This window comes from Acinonyx jubatus, chromosome B1 (assembly GCF_027475565.1).
Source record: "Acinonyx jubatus isolate Ajub_Pintada_27869175 chromosome B1, VMU_Ajub_asm_v1.0, whole genome shotgun sequence".
Lineage (NCBI taxonomy): Eukaryota > Metazoa > Chordata > Mammalia > Carnivora > Felidae > Acinonyx > Acinonyx jubatus.
Genome location: NC_069382.1, coordinates 23,089,536 through 23,116,483, shown reverse-complemented (window position 1 = coordinate 23,116,483; position 26,948 = coordinate 23,089,536). Strand labels below are relative to the sequence as shown.

Below are 26,948 nucleotides of genomic sequence, written 5' to 3'. Positions count from 1 at the left end.
TGTGAGTCTAAAACTTGTGTGTGTAACCATTAAACAGCACTGGCTCATAATTGTTTTCTTGAATTCCTGGGAGAAGTAAGGATATACTTATTCTCTGTCCTACTCTTCCTTTGACTAACATTGTATTTTCAGAAATAACTAGTGTTACATAACTGACATCTACCACAATTATGCCCATCCTATGGATACTATTAACCAAGAAATAAGCAACTGACTTAACCAAGTTTCTGCATTTATAGATCCTTACAAGGGACATTTTAAATGCCTCTTGCATACATTCTATTCTCTCTTCTGAATATATGATACCATTATAATCTCATATTTTGTAATGGATAAGCATTTTACATTTTCCAAATATTTTTAAGCGTTTTAGATTCTCCATAGTATAACATTTTATAGGTTGCAACTAATAAACCTTTACATTAAAAACATAAACTTGTTATTTCACAGATCTGCTAAATGTATCATCTGAGATAACTACATCAAATAAATGCTTTTTAGAATACTGCCAGACTTGGTTGGCAATAAACCATGCTAAAACCATTTGTGTGAAGATATAAAATATATTTTCCTAAATTGCTTTTCCAAAAGCATATGTGAAAGAAAAAATTAATGTGGTCTTTGAACAACATGAATTATTAAATAAAAAGCATTACAAAAGATATAGAAATATTTAATTACATTGGTAAAGCTTAATTAGATGATCTCATAGAAGTAGAATAATATCAACTTCTCTTTTAACAACTCAATTTTTTTAAAAAAATGTTTTTCTAAGCTGTTCCAATTCCTACATACACTTGTTTCAAATTTTAAACTAGTTAAATATCCCCATCTTCTTAGTCTTACATATACACAATACATAAAGCATAACTATTTATTGATCTCTGATTGCAACAGCATTAAAATAATAACTGGAGTACTGCATTTAGAGGGAAGAACTAGATTTAACTTTATAAATATTCATATATTCTAGACAAGAAACATGGGCCTAAAGTTTATACTGCACACTAACAATCTAAACATGCAATTCAAATAAACCATCTGTAGTCTTCCTGATGATCCATCTGTGGGGATATTTAAACACTGACAGCACAGGTGAACAGTCACAATAAATCTCTTGAATTAAAATACACAAGCACGTGCACTCACACACGTACACACACACCCATACCAGTTACTGACATTAGTTTTGCAAAATTATCCAACTTTAAAACTCAACAATGATTTCCTGTAATCGTGCATGCTGCCTTTTCTTAGACTCACCTACATGAATTAAGAATAAAATTTAAGCATCTATGACATCCATTTAGTGAACAAGAACAATCTGGAAAAATCAAGTCATACCCCCTGTTTACAATATACAAAATTCAGGGAATGAAGGGCAAGCAAGCTAAATTTTCTGTTTAGTGTATTTGAATTTCAATTTTAATAATACTTTGCCATATGCATACATACCCTGGATACTTTTATTCATCCTTAGGTAGAATTACAGTCCATAAAATTCAAGTTAGTAATGAGAGGAGAGATGCTTTCTGACATAAATACTCCTGAAAATTCAAAGCGCTAGTAAGCCATTATCTTTAGTTTAGAAGGTAAGGAAGACGGTTAGAAAGCATTTACATTTCAGTTACCACATAATGTATGATACATGTATAGTTACTCTTTAGCATCACAAGGTTGAGTTTCTGTCAATGTCTGCTTATTAATTAGGATAAATATTTGAAGGTGATTGTCCAAGGTCCAATTACCTAAAATCTTGACATTAAGTATGTTTTTAAGAGGAAACTGCATTTGCTAGAATGGTTTGTGCCATGAAAGCTTGAATTTGTTCACTAGTCCACTGTGACCTCAGGGATCTGCTTAATTAATTCAAATATAATTTAAAAACTATCTGGATTTTCTTAAAGTTAGGAAAAGTACAGAGTATCAGCATTTTCTTTCTCTAAGACTATATTTTTTTCTAAACAAAATATATTAGTGATTATTACTATGTTCATTTTAATGCAAACTCCAAAATCTCCTTCTTCTGTGCGCTAAAGAAGACTTATTTTATAGATATGATCAAATTATCATTTGAAATAGTCCCAGTAAACATAATTTCCCATTAATTTACTAAAATAAACATAAAAGATACAACTACTTCAAAGTTTTATTTACATTCCTTAAGGGTTCTCATAAACTTATATTTTCATCACTTTTAAATCTTAAATCTTTACTGGAAATTATTTTGATATGAAACAACTTTTCATATTTTGTGCCCCCTACAAAAAAAAATTGTAAAAAGACTCAGATTTATTTTCTCTGTTCATGACTAGATAATACGTAGCAAGCATTTGCTGTTCATTTGGTGAAACTGTCAGGTACGACAAAGAATAAAATTTAAAACTTAGCTTCGGAATCTATAAATAAAGGTATGCACAGTCTGATGCAGTAATATTAACGTTTTAGAAGAAGAAAAAAACGTTCCCTTTAATTTATCTCATTTTCCCCACACGCCCACCAATTTTATTCAGCCATACCTTGGGCATCTCTTATTTTTCTTTTTCTTTCTTGCAAAAAGAAAGCTAAAGAACAAGGGTCCTTGAGAAGGGAATAAGAGAATCTAAAGTTATCTTGCTCTGATTTAAAAGGGAGAACTATGAGGATAAGAAATAATTATACAATGAAATTCAGGGACAGATTAAATCCAGCAGAGAATCCCCTATGTACTGCGTATGGGGGATCAGGAAGGACAGCTTTCCTTAGCCTGTTGTTTCATAATCTTTCCTCCAGCAAATTTTGCCTCTTGAAGTCTCTCCTACAGGGTTTGCATGCCTAGAAGAGAGTCTGAGCCCACAGTCACAGGCTGCTGAATAGCCACAGGCTTAGATATTGGCAAGGGTTTCATCCTTTTTAGTTTCCTCAAAAAGAAAATAAAAACAATTCACAAAAAACACCATAGGGATAAGAAGAAAATGGGAAGGAGCACAGATAAAGACAGAGAGGCACTGTTCTCCTGCAGACTAAGCATGCGGGGCTGTGTGCACTACAAACTCCTCCCTGTACTGCTCTATGTTGAAAATGCCAAATGTGCCCATATTACCCTCAAGAGTATAGCTGGTCTGTTTGAGCCAAAAGGTCTATAGACCCAACCATATTGCAAAGCTCTTTTCCACTAAGGCTGTCAGCTCAGACACAGATGACATCCTCTCTTGGTAGGACTTTGAGTGCCATCATGACTATCATGCTGGGAAATTCATTCATACTAAATTTTACCCTGGACCCCTCTCCAACTCCCTGCTCTGGAATAGTAACTAGATTTATTTAGGAATAAAACTAGTATTCTCTGTATAAGCCCCACTAGACAGAGAAAAGGAGAACTGTGAATCTGTATAGAAGGCAAATGGATTTTCCTTCCCCAGTGAAGAGTGTCCGGCATACCCTTTTATTACAGCATTATTTATACTATATTAAGAAATTATGTTAGTATCTGTCATTTACACTGGACTAAAATCTCCTTGAAGGCAGTGTTTTTCTTTGTTGTCATACACTTGATTCTAAAACTATGATTTTCAGTACTGGATGTTTACTGTGTGAATAGATTATTTTAATCAATAGATGATTTTATCATCCTGTTTTTCCAGGTTTCTCTGACAATCCTACAGGCTTCAATTTCACTGCACGGCTTTCAATTCTCATTCACTTTGCAATATTATTCTGTTTCGTTTTGATGATTTTGATACTATGCCTGCATTTAATCAGGAAACACACAGATTAGTCCCCTCATTAGTACCCACACTGTGAGATGGGTCTCAGATGCAAAATATATGGAAATTACCAATAAGGACTCAGTGGCTTGATTTGGATGTTTTACAAAGTTAGATCTACAGAATAGATATTGAACCTGGTTCCAGGAGCCTTCTGTGGGTTTCCCAGAGATGTTGTAACATCAAAATATTTTCCTTTGTGTGACATGACAGTAGATAAAGAAATCAAAGATCAATCCCCAAGTAGTATCAAAATTTGACCAGAAGTAATGACCCAAATGATCAGTGATGTTGAGCATCTTTTCATGTACCTGTTGGCAATCCATATGTATTCTTTGGGGAAAAAAATGTCTATTCAGTTTCTCTATCCATTTTTAATTGGATTGTTTGTTGTTGAGTTTATATATTTTGTAATAATAACCCCATGTCAGATATATAGTCTGTAAATATTTTCTCCCATTCTATAGGTTACCTTTCCGTTTTGTTGAATGTTATTATGCTGTGCAGAATCAAAACCACAATGAGATATGACCTCATGCCTGTTGTAATGGCTACCATCAAAAAGGCAAGACAAACAAGTGTTGGCGAGCATGCAGAGAAAAAGGAACCTTTGTACACTGTTGGTAGAAATGTAAATACAGCCACTATGAAAAACAGTATGGGGTTTTCTCAAAAAATAACAAAATAGTGACATCATATGCTCTGGCAATCCTACCTTTGGGTCTATACCCAAAGGAAATGAAAAAACAGGATTTCGAAGAGATATCTGCCCTCCTATGTTATTACAGTGCTACTTACAACAGCCCAGATATGGAAACAACCTAAAACTCTGGCAATAGATGAATGAATACAGACGTGACATCATTTATAATGGAATATTTTCACCCAGAAGAAAGAAGGAAATCCTGTCATTTGTGACAGCATGGATGGATCTTGAGGGCATTATGCTAAGTGAAGTAAGTCAGACAAGGAAAGACACATGCTTTATGATCTCATAAATGGAATCTAAAAATACTGAGGTTGTAGAAAGAGAAAGCTGAACGGGGTTTACCAGGAGCTAAGGTGTTGGGGGTAAATAGGAAGATACTTGTCCAAGGGTACAAATTTCTAGCTATAATTCAGGGGATCTAATGTACAGCATAGTGATTAGAATAATAATAATTATTAATATTAATAATTAAAATACTGTATTTTATGCTTGAAAGTTCCTAATAAAGTAGATTTTAAATATTCTCAACACAAAATTAAATGGTAATTATGTGACACGATGCCAGTGTTACCTGGCTATGGTGGTAATCATTTTGCAGTAAGTGTATCAAATCAACACCCTGCACACCTTAAACCTACATAATGTTCTATGGCAATCATAGATCAAAGCTGGAAAAAAAAGAAGTGATTCAGTAAGAGAGGCCTGAGAGAAGAAAAATCTGCTCTTTAACAGTTTTCCTGGAAAGTGATCATCTCGAATAGGGACTTGAGTGTCTTTTTTTTTTTTAACAACAAGTATTAGTTTTTCAAACATTCAAAAATCTGTAAACTTCTTCAGGAAATAATATAACCAGAGTTTTTTTTTTTTTTAAATGACTCTATGCTTCAAATTTTTATTTGATGATTTTCAGATACTTTCTCCAGTATTAATTCATATATAAACCTAGTAGCAATAATTCTTTTTTCTGATATAAAAACAATACAAGAATTATTTGGTAAAACATTATTATATATTATATATTTATATATATTATAATGCTTAGATTTGAATTTCTAACAGTTTCCTATAAATATTTTTCCAAGTTTATTTGTATGATAGCAAATCCCAAAATGTCATCAACATCACAGAAATTAAATGTAATGAGGCACTGAAACTTAAGGGTGTGGAATTCCATGGTAGATAGTGGAGTAGAAGGATCCTGGGCTCAACTTGTCTCATAAATACAACTAGACAATATCCCCAGGAGCATAAACAACACAGAAAATTACACCAAAACTGGCATAATAGACTGTCCATAACTAAAAGTACATAAGAGGCCACATCAAAAAGGGTAGGAAGGTTGAAGATCCTGGTGGAAGCCAAAGGGACCTACAGGACTGTGTCAGGGCTATAGGAAATGGGAGTCCCCACCTTTAAAGAGACAGCACAACAAACAACCATGCGGAGATACAGTAAAGAAAAGTTATACAGCTAGCTCTCTCTCTCTCTCTCTCTTTCTCTCCCCCCCTCAAAAATAAATAAACATTAACAACAAAATTTTTTTAAAAGGGGGGTGCGCAACTGGGTTGCTCAGTTGGTTAAGTGTCCGACTTCAGCTCAGGTCATGACCTCACAGTTCATGAGTTCGAGCTCCATGTCAGACTCTGTGCTGACAGCTCAGAGCTTTCAGATTCTGTGTCTCCCTTTCACTCGGCCCCTTCCCTGCTATGGGCGCACTCACACACTCTCTCTCTCTCTCTCAAAAATAAATAAACATTAACAAAATTTGAAAAAAAGAAAAGGTATACAGCAAAGATATTTGTTTACAAATCTCAGAGTGTGTGCTAGAGGTGCCGGGATCTTTGGGACACTTCTCCAAGAACAAAAGAGCTGTCAGGCATCATATCCCTCATCTCCCAGACTGCATACATGGACACCTGCAGAAATCAGTGCACCATAAACCTCTGCACCTGTCCTGCACGTACACCACCTACACTGACCTTCTGCAGATCCCCTCCTTCAATGTGGCAGGCATCTTCAGGGGTTTTCTCAGGAAGCTTCAGGTCCTCTCCTGTAGCAACTACTGAGGACATTGCTGGCATTGTCCCCCCCAATGCCTGCATTCTCCTGTGACCCTGCCTCATCCAATACACCCTTGGCCAGAGCCCATCCAAAGTGGGGCCAGAAGCCTGAAAGTGTGCAAGCAGAGCCAACAGGAGACAGCACCACTTCAAAGTGATTCCTGCCCTGGGAAGAGGGGGAAATAATCACACAACCATTATGAGTGCAGCACCACAGGGGCAGACATCTGGTATGACTGCAAGCCCCACCCACCAACAAAAGCTGCTCAGGGGACAACACAAGGAAAGCCCCCTAAAGTTCAGTGCTATTGCATCTCTGGAAAATTCATGGTTTGGCCTAATTCAAGTCCAAAGTGGCCCCACTAACAACACAGGGACCAACCCTGCCCACAATAGGCAAAAAGAACAACTGTAGACGACTGGCCTGAGTGCAAAAGCACCTCAGCCACAACAGGAGAGCACACACACAGTAAATATAGGAGACATCCCTGAAATACCAGGTCCTGGTTAACAGGGGACATTGTACCACAGGACATGATAGAACCTCTTTTCATAAGGGCACTGTTATTGAGAGCAGGAGACTTAGCTGACTTTCCTACCACAGAGAAAAACACAGAGGAATTAGACAAAACTAGAAGACCAAACAGTATGTCCCAAATGGAAGAACAGGACAAAATCATAGCAAGAGACCTAAACAAAATGGAGCTAAGTAATATTCCTGATAGAGAGTTTAAAGTAATGATCATTAAGATTTTCACTGGATTTGAGTAAAGAGTAGAGGACATCAGTGAGATCCTTACCAAAAAGAAAACATGGAAAAGAACCAACCAGAAATAAGAACTTAATAATGGAAATGGAAAACACACACGATGGAATAAATAGTAGACCAGATGAAACAGAAGAATGGAACCACAACTGGGAGGACAGTATAATGGAAAACAATCAGCTGAACAGAATAAAGAAAAAGAAAAAAAATTAAATTAGAGAAAGATTAAGAGAACTCAGAGACACCATCATGTGTAATAACATTTGCATTATAAGGATCTGAGAAAAAGAAGAGAGAGAAAAGGGAAAAAAGAAAATACTTGAAGAAATAATAACTGAAAACTTCCTTAATCTGGGGAAGGAAACAGAAATCCAGATCCAGGAGGGACAGATAGAGAATCCACAACAAATCAACCCAAGGTGGTCCACACCAAAATATATAATAATCAAAATGGCAAAAAGTAGTGATAAAGAAAGAAAAGAAAATAGTTACAAACAAGGGAAACCTCGTGAGGCTGTCAACTGATTTTTTGGCAGAAACTGTGTAGGCCAGAAGGGAGTGGCATGATATTTTCAAAGTGCTGAAATAAAAAACCTGCAACCAAGAATACTCTATCCAGTAAGGCTATAACTCAGAATAGAAGGAAAAATAAAGAATTTCCCAAACAAAAGTTAAAGGTCTTCATTACACTAAACCATACATACAAGAATGTTAAAGGGAGCTCTTTTAGTGGAAAGAAAAGAACACAATAATAAGAAAGGTAAGAAGCACAAAATCAGTGCAATTAAGTATATCTGTAAAAATCAGCTAATTCATTCACAAAATAAAAAGACATAAAACCATGACACCATATACCTAAAACGTGGGAGGGTGAGGAGTAAAGAATGGGTTCAAACATAAGTGACAATTAACTTAATATAGACTGCTATACACAGAAGGTGTTACGTAGAAACTAATGAAAACCACAAATCAAAAATCCATAACAGACATGTGAAAAATATATAAATAAATAAAGAGAAAGGAATTGAAGTTTCTCCCTGAAGAAAGCCAGCAAACTGTAAAAGAGCAAGAGAAGAAAGGAGCAGAGAAGAACTATAAAAACAACAATAAAACCAGTTACAAAACAGCAATAAGGACATACCTATCAATGCTTTTGTTCAATGTAAATGGAGTAAATGCTCCAATTAAAAGACACAGAGTATGGAATGATTTAAAAAACAAAACAAAACAAAACAAATGACTCATCTATATGCTGCCTATCAGGGATTCATTTCAGATGTAAAGACACATGGAGATTGAAACTGAAGGGATAGAAAAGAAAGCTGGGGTAGCAAAACCTGTATCAGACAAAATAGGCTTTCAAACAAAGACTGTAACAGGAGACAAAGTAGGCAAATATATAATCATGAAGGGGACAATCCAACAAGAAGATATAACAATTACAAATATTTGGGCCCCCAAAAGGGAAGCACCCAAATACATAAGCAGCTAAAAACAAACATAAAAGAAATAATTGATACTAATAAAATAATAGTACCGGACTTTAACAGACCACTAACATCAATGGATAGATCATCCAAACAGAAAATCAGTAAGGAAGCAGTACCAATGAACAGCACACTGGACAAGATGGATCTTCCAGATATATTCACAATATTCCATCCTAAAACAGCAGAATACATTCTTTTCAAGTGTGCATGAAACATTTTCCAGAAGAGATCACATCTGAGGCCACAAAATGAGTCTCAACAATTTCAAAAAGACTGAAATCATACCATGCATCTCTTCTGACCACAATACAATGAAGTTAGGAATCAAACACAAGAAAAAACATCTGGAAAAACATAAATACATAGAAAGTAAATAACATGTTGCTACAAAATGAATGGATGAATCAAGAAATCAAACAGGAAATAAAAAAAAAATACATGGAGACAATGAAAATGAAAACACAATGGTCCAAAATCTTTGGGACGCAGTACAAGCTGTTCTAAGAGGGAAGTTTATAGCAATACAGGACTACATCAAGAATCAAGAAAAATCTCAAATAAGCAACCCAAATGCACCTAAAGGGGCTAGAAAAAGAAAAACAAACAACCCAAAACAAGTAGAAAGAAGGAAATAATCAACATTAGAGCAGAAATAAATGAAATAGAAAATAAAAACAAACAAGAACAAAACAGGTCAGTGAAAACAGGAGCCAATTCTTTGTAAAGATCAAAAAAAGTGATAACTCTAGCCAGACTCATAAAAAATGGAATTGGAGGGGGGGCGGAGCTCAAATAAACAAAAAGAGAAATGAAAGAGGAAAAGTAACAACCAACACTACAGAAATACAATTGTAAGAGAATATGATAAAAAACTATGTGCCAACAAGTTGAACAACCTAGAAGAAATGGATAAATCACTAGAAACATATAACCTCTCAAAACTGAATCAGGAAAAAATTGAAAATTTGAACATACCAATTACCAGCAGTGACACTGAATGAGTTATCAAAAAGCTCCCAAAAACCAAAAGCCCGGGACTAGACAGCTTCGCAGGTTAATTCTACCAAGCACTTAAAGAAAAGATAATACCTATCCTTCTCAAACTATTACCAAAAAATAGAAGAGGAAGCAAAGCTTAAAGATTCATTTTATGAGGCCAGCATACCCTGATAAGAAAACCATATAAAGTCACTACAGTAAAAGAAAACTACAGGCCAATATCTCTGAAGCACACAGATGCAAAAATCCTCAACAAAATATTAACTAACCAATAATACATTTAAAAAGTCATATAATACATATAATACACACCAATAATACATTTAAAAACAATACATTTAAAAAATAATACATTTAAGATACATTAAAAATTTTCAGTGATAAAAATCTGAGAGTTGTTCAAGATCAGGAACAAGACAAGGATGTCCATGCTCATCACTTTTATTTGCTGTAGTACTAAAAGTCCTAGTCACAGCAATCAGACAAGAAAATGAAATAACAGACATCCAAATTAGAAAAGAAGAAGTAAAATGTTCACTATTTGCAGAAAATATGACACTACATGGAGAAAACTCTAAGACTTCACAAAATAAACTACTAGAACTGATAAATAAATTCAGTAAAGTAGCAGGATACAAAATCAATACACATAAATCCTTTGCCTTACTATTCACTAATAATAAAGTAGCAGAAAGAGATATTAAGAAAACAATCCTATTTACAATTGCACCAAAAAGAGTAACATACCGAGGAATAAATATAACCAAGGAGGTAAAAGACCACTACTTTGAAAATGTAAAACACTGAGGTAAGAAATGTAAGATGACACAAACAGATGCAAAGATATTCAATGCTCAAGGATTAGAGGAACGAATATTTTTAAAATGTCCACATTGAGGAGGGCACCTATTGGGATGAGCACTGGGTGTTGTATGGAAACCAATTTGACAATAAATTTCATATTAAAAAAATAAATAAATAAAATAAAATGTCCATACTACCCAAAGCGATCTATACATTTAATGCAATCCTTATCAAAGTACCAACAGCATTTTTCACGGAACTAGAACACATAATCTTAAAATTTCTATGGAACCACAAAAGACTCAGAATAGTCAAAGCAATCCTGAGAAACAAGAACAAAACTGGAAGTATAATAATCTCAGATATAAAGATATACTACAAAGCTGTACTAATTAAGGCAGTATGGTATTGGCACAAAAACAGGCATAAAGATCAATGGAACACAATAGAGAGTCCAGAAATAAACCTATAAAATGGTCAATTAAGTTTTGATAAATGAGGCAAGAATATGAAATGGTGGGGGGTGCTGGGTGACTCAGTTGGTTAATTGCCCTACTCTTGATTCCGGCTCAGGTCATGATCTCCTGGTTCATGAGTTCAAGCCCCACATTGGGCTCTGCACTGATAGTGTAGAGCTGTTTGGGATTCTCCCCTCTCTCTTGGCGCTTACCCTACCCATACTCTGTCTCTCTCAAAATGAATAAATAAACTTAAAAAAAAAGAATATGTAATGGGGAAAAGACAGTCTGTAACAGATGGTGATGACAAAACTGGAGAGCTACATGCAAAAGAATAAACTGGACCACTTTCTTATACCATACAAAAGAATACACTCAAAATGGATTAAAGACTTAAACATCAGACCTAAAACTATAAAAACTTCTAGAAGAGAACACAGTCAGTAATCTCTCTGACACTGGCTGCAGCAACATATTTCTAGATATGTCACTCAAGGCAAGGGAAACAAGAACAAAAATAAACCATTGGGACCACATCAAAATAAAAAGCTTCTGCACAGCAAGGAAAAAAATCAACAGAACAAAAAGACAACCTACTAGATGGGAGAACAAATTTGCAAATGATATTTTGATAAAGGGTTAGTATCCAAAATATATAAAGAACTGATAAAATACAACACCAAAAACTAAATGAATAAAAATAAATAAATAAATAAATAAATAAAGCAATTTAAAAAATAAGAAGACACGAACAGATATTTCTCCAAAGAGAACATTCAGATGGTCATGAGATGCATGCAAAGATGCACCTGTTAGAATGGCTAAAATCAAAAACACAAGAAATAGTAAGTATTGATGAGTATATGCACTGTTGGTGGGAATGCAAACTGGCACAGCCACTGTGGAAAATAATATGGAAGTTCCTCAAAAAAGTCAAAATAGAAATGCCATACAATCCAGTATTCTACTATTGGGTATTGACCCAGAAAATAAGAACATTAATTTGAAAATATATATGCACCCCTATGTTTCTTGCAGCATTATTTATAATAGCCAAATCACAGAAGCAGTCCAAGTGTCCGTTGACACTTGGATAAAGAACAGGAGATATATATACAATGGAATATTACTCCGCCACAAAAAAAGAAAGCAATCTTGCCATTTGCAAAAACATGGATGGATCTAGATAGCAAATATAATGCTAAGTGAAATAAATTAGTAAGAAAAAGGCATATACCATATGATTTCATTCATATGTACAATTTAAGAAACAAAAAAAGGACAAAGAAAAAAAGAGACAAACCAACAAAACACTGACTCTCAAATATGGAGAACAAACTGATGGTTACCGGAGTTGGGGGAGGGGTTGGTAAAATAAATTAAAGGGATCAAGAATACACTCATCATGATGAGCATTGAATAATATATAGAACTATTGAATCACTATATTGTATACCTGAAATAGGATACTGCATGTTAATACTACTGAAATTAAAATTAAAAAAAATTTAAAGATTTTTAAAGTAATGGAAATTCAGTTTCAGTGGAATTTTAAACTTTTTATCCTCATCTTTGATTCTTCAGATATTTTTATACACATTTTTCTATAATTTATTTTAATAGAATATATACAAATGAAATTGTATATTCTGATAGGCATTCAGAAAGGTGTATCTAAACCAATGATTTAATTTTTATGAAGTGAATACTGAAGCATTACTTAATGGCAGTAGGCAGATGACCAGAACGAGCTTCTCATTAACGTGGGTGTTGGAAGTTCTTTAACACCCACACTCCCCATACCCCTAAACCTGTATTTCATCTGTATTTACAGGTATACAACAAGTTTCAAGTTTCACAAAGGGAACTAGATTTCTCACATTTCCTTAAAAATGCCCTTTACTTATACCTAACTTTCATAACATAAACAAAATAAAAAATAGCTGAATAAGTTTAACCAGTAACAACAGACAAGCCCAGTATTGTATTAGTTGTAAATAACAAAATAGTGTTCAGTGCTAAATTAAAGTTAGTACTTATGTTAAATATTGAGATAAGGGTTGAGATATATTGAGATAAATCATATATGAGGTAAAGTCATATATTCATATTCTCTTGTTCATTCTCCCCTCTTCCCACTCTCTTATACATATTCTTCTTATGTAAATATAAATAGGATTAATAAGCATACATTTCAAAGTGAGAATACGAAGAATATAAACAGTTCTACTATAAAGGAAAATTAGCAAATAAACCCAGTGTCAATTATCATGAAATCACCATTTATGCTGAATTCTAACTCTCTGAACATAAACTATCTAAACTCAAAATAGTATTTAGCATTTTTGTACATATCAAACAGTACTTTAAAAAAAACAGATAGGAAGCCTTTTTTGAAATCAAGATAGATGTATCCAGAGATAATTTTCTCTGTGTAAGTACCCTTCAACTGGACATCCTATACTATTGAATCAAATGTTCATCTCTGATTTCATGACAGGGATCCTCATGGAATGAGTTTTAAAAATTGAGCAATTCATAACTGATATAGTATACTCTCTACAGAGTGCAAAACAAGTTATGCACAGAATTTGACCGATTGTATTTTTATGATTGCTGTTTCAGCAAGGGTAAGATAATATATTTGGTTTATTTTTTAAGTTGGAGTACTCTCTATTCAACTGAAGATATCCCATCTGGGAACTGCCTTTCCACCAACATGGTAACTGAGACACCCTGTTAGAACTTGTACCTCTGACTATACCTAGAGTTGCTCAGTCCCATGGTGAACACCTGTCTCCTGTCTGCCCCCAGGATGTCTGATCAGCGACCCAGGGAGCGTATCTAGTCAGCCTCAGTACAAAAGCTGAAACTTTAAGATTTAATACTCTGGAGCTATTGGTAGCTTTGGTCATATTTTCTTCCATGGCAGCCTGCAATAATACAGGTAACAAAATCACCACAGGTGACAAAACTACATCTAAGAAACACACACACATACACAAACACACACAAATTCTAACAATATATCCATATCCCTTCACACATCATTATTTTTCTAATGTATACAGAAGATTTTAATAAGAAAACTCTAATGTTCAAATATTTTTGAATATGTGTGTTGTAAGTTTTCTCAGAAGGCATTAAACTTGCATCCTCTGCAGTGTTTTTCATAGTAGAGGGGAAGGGACATGGCACTCTCTGATGTTCATATATTCTAACCATGTTAGGAAAACAGAAACCTATGACAAACACTTATCCGAGGACTCTGGTCTCCAAACAACACTTGGTATACAAGAGTTAAATGTATTTCCCAAGTGTTTCTCATACATCCAAGCTTTATGAATAGTGAATCATATATATTAAGCTATTCTAATATATCAATGTGCTTATGTCCTTACATATATTATTTCATTTATTTCTCACAGTAACTTTTGTAACAGTAGTAATTATCATCATCTTATAGTTGAGGAATTTGAATTTTAAAAGGAAGAGCCAGAGGCAAATTCAAACCCAGATTTGACTGAAGTTATGCCCACCTTAAATATTATATATTCTCAAAATTCTTTATCCAGTAAGGCAATATGCTGGTTTGGATTGGCAAGCAAACAGATGTGGAGTTTTACCCTGACTCCCACGCTTCAGGTTATGATAAAAAACTATAAATGTCAGAGCAACAATTTCACTTCACATGTGTCCCAGGCTTATTCCTTGTGATACTATAAGGACTCTTTAGAAAGTTATGACTCAGCTTTTCCAATACACCCCCCAAGAAATTCATTAGAATGATTTATTCATGTTCCTCAGTAAGGAAATATATAAGAGACTCCTGAAAGAGATTTTTAGCAGGGCATCTGGGGGGCTCAGTCAGTTAAGCGTCTGACCTCAGCTCACATCATAACCCTAGGGGTTCATGGGTTCCAGCATGCCACTGTCAGTGCAGAGCCTCTTTGGGATTGTGTCTCTCTCCCTCTCTTTGTCTCTGCCCCTCTGCCATTTGCACTCTTACTCTTTCTCTCTCTCTCTCAAAATAAATGAATACATTTAAATTTTTTAAAACAGATTTTTAGCAAAAGCTAAAAGTGGGCAAGGGATACTTATTTCAGGGAAGGAATCACTTATAAATAAGATATCTAAACAAAATTAAATGACTATGCTTTAAAATGGTGCATGTTTAACCCCAGAAATAAAATAGATTATAATATATATTATTTATTCTATTAGCTATGGAGCATTTATGATGCATACAGTACTGTTACGATCCTGAAATACTTTATTTTATGCAATCTTCATAGCAGTTTACACATGAAGTAAGTAGTGTTATTTTCTCCAATGATTTAATAGAAGCTGGGGGTTAGTGAAATAATTATCCTTGAGTTCTAGCAAATAAATCATATATACCTATCACATTTCATATATAAAAGTGAAAAAAATCTAGGAGAATTTAATACACAAGAATTAGGTTGACTTACTATCATCTAATTTCCATTCAATATATAATATTTTACCTCACTACATGAATTAATCTTATATTTATAATATCAAATTATACTCAATTTGCCAATAAGCTTACACTCTATAAAACCTAGATTATATGTATAATTACAAAATTAGCAAGCTAAGCTTGCCTGATTTATTACTATTATGTCATTTACTTTATCACCCAACTGAAGATGTTAAAACCAAAATAAAGCCATGCTGCAGTCAGGTTACAATAGTCACAATGTTTTCTGCCCAGTTTCCTTGGCAGCTAACGTTTAGTATGACAAAAATCTTCCACTGCTCCAAACATTCCTCACCCTAATTTAGGTCTCATTGAGAGTGGAAACTTTCACCAAGTAAAGACAATAAATGTTTTATTCGGATGTGAATTTAAATAAAACCATAATACTCTAATGTTACTTGTGCCACTGTAACTTCCAGTGTATGGTTTAACAGCAAGATAAGTCACTTTTCAAATTATAAATGCAGATATTCCCAAGTTCATTACCACTGGATCCTAGGATGTGCATTCCACCGATGATATACATGGATGGGGGGTGCTTTTGGTCAAAGTACACCATGTAACCTAACAAATTTAGGACTCCTATCGGGACTATCATAGTAGAAATGTTTCATATGGGATTCAGGTCTGTGGTACCACAGCACCAATTTTTTTCTTTTTTTTTTGTACATGATGATGGTCTATTGTAAGACAAATTTTAAAAGCAATTTGTCCATGTTCAAATAACTTACTGGGTAAATAACTCACCCACGTTTAGAGGAACTGTTACCATAGCAAAGAAATACACAAAAAGAATAACTCAAACAAAGCAAGTATATTTTCTAAAGTCAGAGCCAAGATGTAGAATGGAAAAATTAAGATTTTTAGTTTCTTGCCTAAATTCCGTGATTCTGCCTCCAGGAGTATAAAGAATTCTTTAAATATTAATGATATACATTTTTATAGTTGGAACCTAACATAAGTATAGTGAACCGAAGGAAGATCATCAGGTACAAAAACCCAAAGATACACACTGCATTATTAAATCGATAGATTGGTGAAATTTAAATAGGATAAATAGTATTAAATTTCATCATTCAAACTGTATGTTAGAAAGGAGTGAAAAGTGACAAACCAGTAGAATATGCACATAAAAACAGGGAACTTTAAGATTGCTTCTTAACCTCAGTAGTCAAAATTACTGATCTGAGTACATTAAATTGAGTAAATTTACTAACTGAATAAAATAAATTGATGTGTATAATGTCTTTTGAAGTATGAATGAGGAAGGATATTTTACATCTGGGAGAAAGAGGAATAAGCAGAGGTAAAATAACGAAGTAAATAAGATTAAATGATTAAATAAAATAAATTTAAAAGATTACTTTCCTGTTTACTGTCCTCAGACTCAAACCCCAAGCAATGCTGCTTCTAGGCCCAGGTGAAATAGTCATTTATAATATTATGATATCACTTAAAAGTTTTTGCATGTAAATTCCACAGAGGGGCACCTGGGTGGCTCAGTCAGTTAAGCCTCCAACTCTTGAATTCAGCTCAGGTCATGATCTCACAGTTTGTGAATTCAAGCCCCGCTTGACAGTGTGGAGCCTGCTTGGAATTCTCTCTCTCTCTGTGCCTCCTCTGCTCATGTGCTCTCTCAAAATAAATAAACTAAAAAAAAAAAAAAAAAAAAAAAAAAAAAAAAAAGTCCACAGAAATATTTTCTTTAATATGCAGAGAGTACAAGGAAATAACATTTAGAATCTCTTGGGTAGAAGCACTAAGAAAGTTTTATTTTACTGGATCATTCCGAGGGACAGCATTTCTCTCGTTGTTGTCCCAATAAGTAAGAAAAGTAAGAGTTTTCAAAGTAACTAGTGAGACAACAGTCTTTATTTCTCACTCTTGTTATCACAGAAGATCTCAGATATTCATTTTCTTACCATCGTAGAATACTTCCAAACATGTAACTTCCAAGAATCTTATGCGTGTTTCTTTAAAGCCTTTAAAACACATTAAGCATGAAAGAAGACAGGCAATTCGGTGGTGCTATGATGCAACATGAGTAAAAACTCCTCTGATTATAAACTAGAATACTTAAAGCACCAAGAAAGATGTCTCCAGGCACACACCTTTAATCAAGTTAGCTACATTTACTTAAATCTTGAGAAATCAATTCTATACAAAGCAAAACAATTTTGCGAAATGTGTATTACTGTAAGTGCCTATTCAAGTTCCTGATTTGGTAAATGAATTCTCCTTTTCTCTTTCCCTCCCCTTTGTATGAATAGATGAGATTGTGTCTAATTGAAAACTGCAGTCAGAAAACAATCAGGCTGACATAGTTAATAACAGGTATTTCTATTGAAGCATTGTGGAGAACTAAATGTTAAATTTCTTTGCTAAATATGAAATATGCTGTTAATTGTACAACTCTTTTTAAACTAGATGTAAAAGAAAAATCACAGGTCTTATTTTTTTTTAATTTTTTTTTTGAACGTTTATTTATTTTTGGGACAGAGAGAGACAGAGCATGAACGGGGGAGGGGCAGAGAGAGAGGGAGACACAGAATCGGAAACAGGCTCCAGGCTCTGAGCCATCAGCCCAGAGCCTGAGGCGGGGCTCAAACTCACGGACCGCGAGATCGTGACCTGGCTGAAGTCGGACGCTTAACCGACTGCGCCACCCAGGCGCCCTCCCCCCGCAAAAGAAAATCACAGGTTTTTAAGACATCTTTCTTACTGTAAGCCCATCTTTAAATATATTTTCAACTTATTGCTATTAATATCTTTTTTTAAGTTTATTTATTTTGAGACAGAGAGGGAGAGAGAGAGAGAGAGAGAGAGAGAGAGAGGAAGGGAGGGAGGGAGGAAGAGGGTGCAAGTGGGGGGTGCAGCAGACAGAGAGAGGGAGAGGGAGAGAGAGAATCCCAAGCAGGCTCTGCACTGTTAGTGTGGAGAGCGATGCAGGCAGGGCTCCAACTCGTGAACTGTGAGATCATGACCTGAGCCAATTTTGGAGGCTTAACCAACTGAGCCACCCAAGCACCCCTGTTCTTAATATCACTTTATATCTTGTTTTAAATCGTGAACATAAAGTTGGAACAGATCAGTGATAGAGAGGGATATGGTTTTCTCTCTAGGAAATTTAGTAGATTAACAAATGACATATTTTACAGAAGAAAAGTTAAGAGTCTGACTTTCTAAAGTAGCTACCATGCACTTAAAAGAATGAAATGAAATCAGTGTAAGAATCATTAGAAAAAATATATGTATTTATGAGTCTATTACTAATGGGATCTAGAATATTTTTCTTGTGTGGCCACTATATTCTGGTAAAAAAGTAGAGACAACTATTTAATATGTATTGAACATAATGGTGATAATATCATAAAGACAATAAGCATTCTAATCCAATAAATATAAAGATCCTACACAACATTTGCATATAACATGTTAGGACATATTCTATTTATCTAGAATACTGTTTCCCTAATTACAGAGATAGACAATGTGGTTAACAATTAGTTGTTCCCTATTTCCTCCCTCCCCTTTCCCACTTAATAGCGATGCAGTTTGAGGTCTGAAGTATCTAAGGCATTCAGCGTGTGGGATTGCCTGACATGACATACTCAGACTCGTTCTGAGGTGGGTAAGATCTTAGGGGATTTTAGGACACAATGGAACTTTCCATCAACACTTTGCTACAATGAGAGGAGCGAAAGTGAGGACAAATTCAAATACAAAGGAGGTCAAGATGAAAGGACAGAACCACGATTTTGAATGACAACATAAAACCAAAATACATTTCCTCTGGACTTTTCAGTTACTTGCTCCATTATGTCAAATTTATATTTAAAACTAGTTTCAGCTGAGTTTCTGGTCTATTTGCACTGAAAAGTTTCCTATACTGTGCTGGTCATTAAAATGCATTTATTGAGTGGTAATTCCACCAACTAAATTAGTAAGTTCTAAATGCAATTGGTAATATGAGTCAAATCTCTTGTGCTTCTAATTTTTTTAATTTACACATTTGAAAAATAACCTTTTATTTTTGCTTAGGCCAATTTGAGTTGAATTCACTCCATCCCATTACTCATTATTTTCCTTTAAATCATCATCTGAATTTATTGCAATAATCGATGTATTGTCTAGTCCCATTAGACTTTAAGCTCTATGACAGCAGGGACTCTATAGAACATCATTATATTGCCAGCAAGTGAAATATTGCTTGGTATAGAGGAGACACTCAATAAATACCTGTGGAATGAATTAATTAGTAAAATAAAAGTTGAGACATTGTGCCAGAAGGCAAAATGAATTACAGAAATTGTACAGGACTTTAAAAAGAAAGCAGAGGAAAGGAGGGGCAGGCCAGGGAGGGGAGGGGACCAGAGGAGATGAGATGAGAAAATTAATATTATTAAGGGATGGTAGTTTAGCTGAGCCTCAAATAAGTTAAATTTCACTAGGGCAATGATGGTTTAAGTCCAGTGTAAATATATTTAATGCCAAATAATAAAAAACATAGAATAACTGAAGTGTATTTTACACTTAAGGAAAATGATAGGCTGGGGTGACCTATGTAAGAGAGAAATCTGAAACTGTAAGGCAGGTATTGTTATTTCTTATAATAGTTGCACCTGTCAGCAATTGGCCTGTCCTCATTTTATGGAAACTCTCAGTTATGTAATTGGGCAGTTTCCCTTTCCATACAAGCTCCAATCAATCTTGGAGACAAATTTGTGGACTACTTTAATGTGTATTTATCTGGTAATGGATTACATCATTCACCTTGTACTTGGACTGCTTCCTCTCATGCCCTTCTTTGCTCTATCATCTTATTTTAATGAGGCTAAACTAGGTCATCTTTTCTTAAAATTCTAAGCTTATGAGTTTCTCCATTACTAACTAACGTGATTCAAGGGATCCACAATTGTCATTCCTGCCCCACATGTCCAAACTTCTATGTCAAATAATACATTTACATTAGGATGCACATATTTTTATAGGAATGTGTCTTACCTTCAGTTTTTATTAACAGACTAACAAAAAATAAGGAGACTCATTCTACATTATGAGACCTGTTGCAATAGCATTCAAGAAATGTTTCCTTTATGCATACACTACATACACTGTTGACATTTCCTCACTTCTCAAGTCTCAAGGCCTTCCCTCCTTACCATCCACTTTTAATGTAACTCAGATTCCTAGATATGATGCTCTGCACCCTTCTTTCACTCCCTGGTCTGGGATATTATAGAATATCACTGAGTCACATCACTAGTTATTGGAGTCCTGGAACGGGTGCACCATTTCTGTGATTTCCTTCTTCTCATGAGTCAAGGTGACAAAGTAAAGAGGACTCATTCTCTGAATCCTCTCTTTTTCTCTTATATGCCCTTATGTGACACATAAATCTGTACCTATTGTTCTGGATGGACAGGCCCAAAGTGAACAACTTTTACCAGCTATAATGGGGCTATCAGTTGTCCCAATATTTGTGTCGTTCAGGCACCAGAAGGCAGGTCTAAGAACTGGACTGCCCTCGCAAACAAAGGGACGGGTCTAAGATTCTAGTTTAGTCTTCAAACTAAAAACAGATGAGGCATACCTTATCTGTTTTCATTCAGGATGGCCTAGCATAAGTATTTTTTATTAATTTTTAATATTTATTTTTGAGAGAGAGTGAGGGAGGGGCAGAAAGAGGGAGACAAAGGATTCGAAGAAGGCTCCAGGCTCTGCACTGACAGCAGAGAGCCCGATGTGGGGCTCGAACTCATGAACCATGAGACCATGACCTGAGCCAAAGTTGGACGCTTGACCAACTGAGACACCCAGGTGCTCCCATAAGTAAAGTATTTCTTGAGATCAGCCCATGTCAATAGATTTGGTACTGAATTTTGGAGTCCACGTTCTAGCTAATAAGACTGGCATTTTGTCCTCAGTTATATCTTGGGGACTTCAGAAAGAAAAAGGGGTAGTTGAGGCCATTGGCTAAATTGAATTATGCTGAAAAATATATTACTTTGAAATCACCATCGTGTATATCTAATATGTGAAACAGTAGGTCTCAGTGAGCCTCCAGGATTATCCCACTTAGAACAGCAATGTTTCCCTTCATACCACTGTCATTCCTGATCCCTTTAACCTACTTTACATTTTTCTTTTTTTCCACAACAGACACTATATTCTAAAATGCTAATTGTGCATATATGTGCATATATATTATCTATTATATGCTGTATATCTTTTGCTTAGTTTCTAGTCATTTCTCATTCCATTCAATCTAAACTCCATGAGGCGAAATGTCATTGTATCATTTACAGATCTATTCCAGGAGTCTGGAATAATGCCTGGCACATTATAATTATCCAGTAAATATCTGTAGAAAGAATCACTGAACAATACTTTTTGAGCTACATTTTTACAGTTGCAGAATAAGGTTGCATTAAAAAAATGTGCATTTATAAACCTTAATATTATGCTGGATTTCACAATGAGTTTTAATGTTTCAATGCTTTGTTTACTCAAAAAATTTGTGATTTTATTTCCTATAAATTTTTTTGTCTCATCTCACTTGTACTAACTATTGACTCATTCTTTTCGATCTTTCTTGGGATGGATTCGGTATAAAAGAATTTAAACTGTTGTTCAAATGGATTTAAAACAACAACAACGCTAGTTCACCAGTTGTTTGTGGCTATGGTTTTGTTGATCTCTGCTGAGTATTGATTTTCACATTAAACTACACTTCCTATTTGCTGTTATTGAAAATGTTAGCAAACAAACTGACTTGGAGAGACATAAACCCAAATGAACAATTAAGTAGCTCTATTACTAATTGGCTTTTTTTTAAGTGTCAGCTGCTTTTTTCATAAAACACTAGGGAAGGCTTACTTGTCTCCACAAACAGAAAGTGCAAAGAAACAGTATTTTATAATTGCCTATGATAGTCTTCATTTCATAAGCTTGTAACAATTTTTAAGCCCTCAATTCCTGTAAGCAAGGCTCTTGATAAGCCTTTATTTATGAATAACTTATATGACCAGTCAGAAAAACATATATAAAAAGATAATCTGGTATGGAATGAGACTCACATAAATTTCTGTATCTGGTCCACGATCTGTATTGGTAAAATTCACCCCTAATAAAGCTCTGTCTGGTGCCCTCATTGGTCATAATTGGGATGAATGATTTACAAATAAAATATAGATGCAGCCCCTGTCATTGAGACATGTTAAACAGGTACTCTACAATGCATAGAGTATGGAGAAGAGAGAAATAAGGAAATGAAAAATACATTTAGGGCAGGCTCAGGATAACTCCTCTATAGTACATTAAGACCAGGCTCAAGAAATATGCATAGTTGAAAGAATATTATCACATAAAATCTAAGATATTTTACCAAAAACAGCTAAGCTTTCACCTGACTACTCATGAGGGAGTTTCTCATAGTCAGATTTCAGTAACGTTATCAGTGAAGGCCAGCGACCATTAAGAGAGACATGAAGGATGGACTATGTTGTGACAGGCATGTGGGACTCTATTAGAAGTTATTTCAGTGGAAGAACACACTTTTAGAGCCTCTCTGTGCATTGCTTACTCCTTTCTCTTTGCACAGTATTCCACCTATGCCTGTATTCCAGTAATTTTCAAACTGTCATAACTGTATGCTTACATTTCTATCTCCTGTGCTAGGATAAAAGCTTCTCAAGGTAAAAGTCTTACGTCGAATTCATTTTCTTTACTCTCAGTGCACATTTCTCTTGTCTACATATACTAGGTGATTATTAATAATAATGGAAAGAAATAGGCTTTCTACTAAAAAAAGGAACTAAACTATTGACTTAAATGGGTAAAGGTATAGCGAATACATTTTGTCAAACATTCAGGAGATACAGATGGAATTGTTCTGATGTTAATACTATTTCAAGAAATCTCACAAGTTGTGAAAAGCCAAGAATAAAACGTATCACACTGATAAGTTTAAACTCCAACAAAAAGTCACTATTAAAAATCTGTCAAAATTGCCGATTATTCACTTTATTTTATTGAGATATTATGAGAATTACTTCTGGACACATTCACATGTCCCAAGCACATCTAAGTCTCTCTCTCCTCCTGTGCTTATTTCACCACCCAATTCATTGTACCATCTGGCTTTTCACCTATAGATCTTTCTAGACAAGTGCCACCATCTTTCTGGGCTACCGTCTGGGCTGCATGGCTTCCTGAGATAGGCGTATGGATGGAACCAGTACTGACTGACATCCCTTCTTCCTCTCCACTTACACTTTAGGGTTCATAGAGTATAAACCTCAGAGCAGTCAGTACTCTTGCATTATAAATCTTAAACCGATTGTTGCCTGTTACATAAAAAGATGGCAGAACTGGCCAGATGAACCGCAGTTTTGAGTACAGGGTAATACAACACAGGGAATGAAGACCTCTTTCAAATCTGCAACACTACTACTCACCAGCCACATCACAAAGAATTGTCCATTAAAATGTAATCAGAACCTAAAAATAAATGTCATTTTTAAATAAACCTTCAATTTTGTAACAAGTGGTAATAGGTTTGACTTTATTATTATTTTATGAAAATATGAGCCCATATTTTTATGATCTATCAACTGAGTGGTAACTCTAAGATGAAATCCACAATTTGGTAAGCAACTACAATTTAAACTCTCTATACTAATTGCTTTAAAGGTGTTGTGTAGCTTAAATATTCTGAAAATGATTTAAATGTGTCAATTCTCCTAGTAACTCTAGGACACATATACATATATAATCTCTATATATAATATATTACGCCCATTTCCAATGCCCTTTTTGGTGTTTTCACACCATATTTTTACATACTGTTTTAATTTCTTCATTCTATTATAATACGGGTACTCTGAATTGAATTGATTTTAAACATATTGAATACCGAGATGATTTTCTACATGGGGGTAAGAAGAAACTACAAAGATTGGCCACTAATTAGAGTCTAAATACAATGATAACAGAATTTCAAGAGCTAATTATATGCTCCATTTGAAGATTGTTAAAAAACTTAAATCTAATAACTTTTACAATATCTTCCTGTGTGATGGTGTATTGTAGCTACATTTTTTCTTACATAACCGATAAATTACAATGATAAAGTATTTCTCTCCCTATGCACATATTCAAATATGCTACCTGTCCAGAAACATAGTCAATTCATCTGGCTTAAAAAATTTGTGTGTAGGATACATGTCAGAGTCTTATAATGAATTCTTCCTGGATGGTGCTTAACATCAATACCCAGGGTGCTTAATGTCAGGAAATCTTTACCAGTCTTCAAACTTCTCCCTGCACTTTGGGATTGCAGATTCTCCTCAATTCAACTGTTAATGCTAAAATTCTTATTTCAACAAAGTCACCTTTTTGTCTGATCAATCTATAATTTCATCATTTTCCCCTCCCCTCCAATAATTTCCTAACATAGACAATTACCCCTAAGGACAGAGCCACAGACCAATATTCTCAAGTGGTATCCAACGAGAAGTTTAATCATTCCTGAAAAATCTAGGACACCACAGTATGAAATTTCATATTAAAAATTCAGTGCCTTAAATATTGTGCAAGGCTGCAAGTGTTAGACTCTGGGTTACACATTCAAATATGTGATAGGTGCAGCGTCAAAATATATTTCAAATAAAATAACCTTGAAAATAAATAATTTATTTCTCATTTCTTTATTTTCTTAGAAAATTTCTGTAACTGAAATGCAATTAATATTTAAACAAATTAAAGCTCACCTTTAATTTACAGAATATTGTTCAACTATTACAATGCAATTTATTTATACATACAGACAACCAAAATGCTTTTGAAGAAAAGTAAACTATAATCCCATTCAAATAAAAATACATAAAACTCTATTTTTAAATGAATGGTAAATGATCTGGAAAGATTTCATACCAGAGAAACCAAGTTATCCCTAAATGGGGCGGGGGAGAAGGAAACAAGGGAAAAGTAAACTTTTACTTTTCACTCGATTTTCTGATTGTTTGAACCATTACCAGAAAATCGTTAAAAAGAAATTTAGAAAAAAAATGTATTTTACTTTTATTTTTCAGATGAGGTTGTTTTCTCAAGCTCAGGTTCTCAAAGTTTCATTTCCTCTGTAGTTAGTCTCAAAAAAACCACAACGTATTTGGTATTTAGTACAGTTTTGGAAAAGAAGTTTATCCCACAAAATATCAAGTGATCTTGAACTAAAAGTCCAGACTATGTTCTTCCATGTGACATCAAGTAAACAGCCTCTAATGATTTCTTGCTAAGGTAAGCTATTAACATTCATGGAGAGTCTATTACTGGACTTGATTACCTTGTGTATCAAAGTGACAGATCTACAGCCGCTATGACAGTATTTCAGCTCACGAGCACCCATGGCCAATTAATCCCTTATGAATCGGACCAGAGTTAGCCAGCTGTGACAGCTTTGGAAGCGTGTGGGTTCTCCTTGATAAAGGACACCACAGTATTTAAACTCACATTAGGGAGCATCTGCAAAGGGGCCTTAACACAACTGCTTCAGGGCTATTTTAGGAAAGGTTAGCCCTCCACAAAGTGGCCCAGGTCCCCAGATCAAAAGAGCAAAGCATTCTTTAAGACTTGACTCTGAGACAAATCTTCTGTTTATTTAAGAACTTGAAATTATAAACATTTTTCTAAGAAAATCATTAGTCCTGGAGTGGTGTTATAAAGTTAGCAACATTGTCTTATATTCTGATTGCATAGAGCATCTAAGTTAACTTCTCTCTCTCTATCACAAGCACAACTGCTCTCAATGGGGAGCATTGCAGAGTTTTGTGTTTCAGGATTTCAAACCCCATTATGCAAATGAATTATTTTTAGATCCCAAAATAATGACACTACTTGTTGCCTTTTGACTTTCACCAAATAACCAAAGCACAAGAGGAATAAGGCAATCCCCGCATATTCGTGAATCCCAGTAAGTAAATACAGGAGGAAAACATTACAGACAATTATTTGATAAGTAATACATGGACATTGTCAGTTAACAATATGATAGAAAAGAACTGGGGTCTGATGAAGACTTGTGGGAATTTAAATTGTTGTTAATCAAAATCACGAAACTATCTGTCCTTTTTTAAAAACTAGTTTGGGGAAAACACGTATCCTTAAATTCATTTGCCTGCCTTAATGAGAAATATGCTAGAATATAAACATCACTTCACAAAAAAATTTATGTCTGTATTTTGCAACCAAAGAAGGGCACGTAACCATCATGTGACCTTTGTAAAGTGCAGGTGACAACTTTTACAGATTAAACTGAAACATTAAAAATTTACTTCTGGGACTAATTCACATTTCAATAAAATCCTTGCAATTTTTCCTATATTTTGTGGGAATACTGGATAAAAGGCTGAG

The 26,948-nt window shown here is 34.6% G+C and overlaps 1 protein-coding gene and 1 long non-coding RNA gene across 3 annotated transcripts in view; one reads left to right on the top strand and one right to left on the bottom strand.

Moving 5' to 3' along the window:
• SGCZ (sarcoglycan zeta) overlaps positions 1-26,948 on the bottom strand; it is a 749,844-nt gene that overhangs the window by 635,613 nt on the left and 87,283 nt on the right. The gene's annotated exons all lie outside the window — the stretch shown is intronic.
• Positions 23,178-26,948, top strand: part of LOC128314351 (uncharacterized) — a 29,814-nt gene continuing 26,043 nt past the window's right edge. Inside the window, exons 1-2 of the long non-coding RNA XR_008295884.1 lie at positions 23,178-23,233; positions 25,631-25,835. This is a non-coding gene — a long non-coding RNA (uncharacterized LOC128314351). The remainder of the gene's footprint in view (positions 23,234-25,630; positions 25,836-26,948) is intronic.